Source organism: Polyodon spathula, unplaced genomic scaffold, assembly GCF_017654505.1.
Source record: "Polyodon spathula isolate WHYD16114869_AA unplaced genomic scaffold, ASM1765450v1 scaffolds_2543, whole genome shotgun sequence".
Classification (NCBI taxonomy): Eukaryota; Metazoa; Chordata; class Actinopteri; order Acipenseriformes; family Polyodontidae; genus Polyodon; species Polyodon spathula.
In genome coordinates, this window is record NW_024474013.1 from 4,610 (window position 1) to 9,218 (window position 4,609).

Here is a 4,609-nt window from a genome sequence, read left to right on the forward strand (position 1 = left end):
TGCGTTGTGGGTATTGTTAGTAAGAGCAGTGCTTTGCGTTGTGGGTATTGTTAGTAAGAGCAGTGCTTTGCGTTGTGGGTATTGTTAGTAAGAGCAGTGCTTTGCGTTGTGGGTATTGTTAGTAAGAGCAGTGCTTTGCGTTGTGGGTATTGTTAGTAAGAGCAGTGCTTTGCGTTGTGGGTATTGTTAGTAAGAGCAGTGCTTTGCGTTGTGGGTATTGTTAGTAAGAGCCGTGCTTTCCGTTGTGGGTATTGTTAGTAAGAGCAGTGCTTTGCGTTGTGGGTATTGTTAGTAAGAGCAGTGCTTTGCGTTGTGGGTATTGTTAGTAAGAGCAGTGCTTTGCGTTGTGGGTATTGTTAGTAAGAGCAGTGCTTTGCGTTGTGGGTATTGTTAGTAAGAGCAGTGCTTTGCGTTGTGGGTATTGTTAGTAAGAGCAGTGCTTTCCGTTGTGGGTATTGTAGTTCCCTTGTAGTTCACATTGCTTTGTGTTCTGTGTACAGGGATGCCCAGCTGTTAACACTTAGCTTTAAGAGCACTGCTTTCTGTTGTGTGTCTTTAATTGAGTGTTGAATATACATGTGTTCTGCATTTTTCAGCTCAGGCTGCACAACACAAGCATCATTCACAAGACTGAGGCTCCTGAGAATAACTGAACACAAGACTTGAGCTCCCCTGAGATTTAACTGGAACCTGCTGCAGAAAGAGGTAGGTGCTTTCATATTGAAAACCCCTGTGCAAAACCTTGAGAAATATGATTGTTTTGTATAATAAATGCAATAGACAATCACTTTATTAATGTCCTGATACATTTTCTAAAAATGAATACACAGACCTGCCTATTCATGTAAAAGCACACAGATAACCCTAAACAGGACCCCCCTGACAGTAACACACACAAGCCTCAGGTTTGTTTTCCGGAACGGGGAATGTAATTGTGTAAGAAAGGGATTGTCTTTGGGGTTTGCTTTTATACTTCATTGTTTCAGTTCAACAGTGTAATAAAGCCATTGTGCTTTCCATGGTTTGGTGCGCCTGGATGAAGCAGACATCGGACTGTGTGTTTCATGAGAGCTTGTGAGGGTCACTGGTCTGCAGGAGACTTCACTCCTAGGATCGATGAACCTTGAAACAAAGCCCATGAAGTCACCTATAATAATGTAATTTAATATTTAAACAATTATGACAATGATATTATTAACAATAATATTCTTAATATAAAAGTTCAGCAGAACAAGTTGGGACTTGGTGCACTAAGATCCCAGGAAGAACGGCAAGGGTGTCACAGGCTTCCTACGCCACACAGGGTGGTGGTGGGACTTAACCAGCACTAGTGGAAAATACAGAAAAACAGAAATTTAGCTAGAAATAATACAAGATTATTTTAGTGATTCCAGAAATGATTCTGCACCTTAAGCAATGCTTAAAAAAAAAAAAAAAAGTGCTAAAATATATAGAATGATATACTTAGCAACTCTCTGATGTTAATCAGGTTAGGCTGAAAAGGAAAATGGCGATGCTGTCAGGGAAAATAGTGGCTTTATGCTCGCGGGGGTGGAGCAGCGCTACGTCACCCTCCTCTGATGAGCGTCTTTGGTATAAAGTTTTCAGGTTCGGGTGTCTTAAAGGGGAAACACCCATTTGTAATGGTTAATATTCCCTACCTGAAAGGGAACTATTTTCGTTGTAATGTGTTAGTGGTCATGGTTCTGAGCATCTGGGTGATGGGAGGGGTAGCCGCAGTGGTAGGAGTAATTGGCATAATTGCTAGTTTTGGTGATCCATATCAGTTCCATTATGAATTGTCAATTGTTTGTTCCAAATCCTTGGAAAACTGCAAAAAAATTGCATTTCTGGAAGGAAAATCCAGCCACTAATCAACACATCATAGACAAGTGCCATAAAAACTCAGAGTGGCTTTCATTCATGTCACCTCTTTTTTGTTTGGCTTCCCAGTCACGCGTGGCGAGGCCAAACAAGGAGTCGGCCATCTTTAGAGCCTGGAGGAAGAGCTACCCTCAGCCATAGATTCCCTGAGGTTTCCTCCTATCCACATCCTAAAACAGGGATGTCCCCTACAGGGCTCGCCAAACGTTTAATCAAATACTGTAGGGGCGCACCCAGGCCAGGTTCTCCCTCATTGCATTTCACGTGTTGCACGGAGGTGAGGTGTGGGGCGTGTTTCAGCTGCTTACTTTTCTTTCATCCTTTTCCTGTTCTGGGTGTAGGTGGCATTGCACCACTGCAATTGTTGCATTAACCATTCAGCATTTTCTGTTTTCCAGCCTTGTCTTTTGGGGGGAAGGTGGCCCTACGAGTCACTTTTTATCCGCCGCACTAGACTACATGATATTGCAGGTACCTGTCAGCACCCATGGACAAGGTCTCTGGACAAATTCATTATCATCAATAAATCGTCTGTTCAATTGCAATTTAAAGCATCCACATTGTGGATTCTCTGTACTGAATTGTATTGTTGTCTAGATTGGTAATATGGTAGGTACAGTATATAGCAATTCATACCTTGCGGCATAAAACTGATGACCACCTAAGTGGCAGAGTGCAATTTACTGTTAGTGATAGTTGGATATCCTATCATCACAATTATCTTAAACCTTTAAATTAATCCTAATCTTTAAATTACTAAGAGGAACGACTGAATAGTTGGAAATAATCTATTTCAAGGTGTTTCTGGATACTTTAGAACGGAATGACTCAAGGAGCTGTGTATCACTTCAGAAAGGCAAGTATAACTTAATTACTTTTGTGAAAGGCCTCATTGGTGATAAAATAGCCCCTGCTCCAAAGTGGCAAACACTAGACTGTACATACAATACAGATGAGAGAGATGGTAAATACTGGACTGCACATACAGTACAGATGAGACATGGCAAATGCTGGACTGTACATACAGTACAGGTGAGACATGGCAGTTTGAGAAGTTTTGTCATAGCCAATATAAATATTACACAGCTATCGGGCACTCAAGAATTTCATATATTTTTTCATAATCGAGAGAAAGTAATGTATAATTTCAAATGCTTCTTCTGAGAAATAGCCAAGCACAATCTGTGCACGTTGTTACAAACAGAAACGTGTGAGCTTTATATCTGTGCATTTGTTATATACATCTTAGTTCACACAAGACTGTCAGACCATCTTAAACTGGAGGTTACATGAAGGATGATATACAAAGGAAAATGTCAATGACAGAGACTCTTAACTAAAAACAATACAAAACAATGTTGCCAGCTGTAATAGTGGACTGCTGACATTAAATCCATTTAAGTAATGCTTTAGTCTTATGGTTTAGCTAGGTTACATTGGCAGTACATCTTTTTTCCTCTAATTGTATTTTTCTGTAGTGATTTTCAAAGAATTGGTCTCTCCCCTCCTAACTTTAAGAATCTAGGAATAGCTTAACAGTTTTGTCATACCGCCAAAAGAAATGTAATTTAATAAGCTTGGGTTTTAATTTAAGGAATACAAACCTTATTGCCTATAATGGATTCTTACGCTGTGCTTCATTATGGTGCAAGTCATAAACTGGTCAATTAATTCTTATAAATGTGTAAATGGACCACATACCACCCTAATTGTAACTATTACACTTTCAAAGAATCCTTAACTTCAGTGGACCACAGCATTACCCAACAATTGCAATGGGTTGGGAACAAATAGTGGTACTGTACATCATTTATAATTGTGTGCACTTTTGCTTAAATTGTTGTCATTATTGAAGATACCTGCTGAATTTTGCTGTGTGGTTTATTTTGATTACTGTACCGTTTTGAATATTTGTGTTTGGAACACGAACAAAAACAACCACAAGCACATACCCAAGCACCTGCAATAGAACAAGAGCGTACACATTTACAAGCACATGCACAAAAAGAAACAAGAAAAAAAATGCCATGCCATGCTTTTTGGATTCCAGCAAGGGGATTGCAAGAGTAAACAATGTGGACACTGAACAGAAAAGAAACATGAGAACAATTCATTTGTGGATAAAGAATCACTTGAGAAACAAGTGAAGTACCATTTGTCACTGTTAGACAAATTATCTTTTTGTCAAACTCAGTAAAATGACTAATATTGTTATTGTTTCACAGCATAAAAAAAACATATCACTGCTGCATTAAAAACGTTGCTAATAAATCTGCTGAATATTTTGAGTACTGCAGAAGGTACCTGCTTTTTTTCTTCTTTTGCATAGGATTATTGCTCCCTACTCCTCAGAGTAGCAAATTTATATTTTTACACAAACACAAAAAGAAAAATGACAGACAGTCCATGATCAGGGCCTGCAACCCCTAGGAGATGGTCTTAATGGACGATGACTTATTAAATTCAAGTTGTTATCAGTCTCTAATTTTACCCAATTATGTCTCTATGAATAGGAGTTGACATATTGCTGCTCAATCAGTTGAACATGACTGGCTTTACTCTGGGTTATGTACTTTAATACAAAATAATGTTAGACTTTCTGTAACAGCATTCTGTGTTTTAAGATTGTTATGTATTGCCTTGTCGCAGGGAGAGTGCTGTGGGGTACTGTAACGTGCCCTCCTGACCACTGGCGGTGCTGGAGAGCAGCCAGCAGTAATAGTGC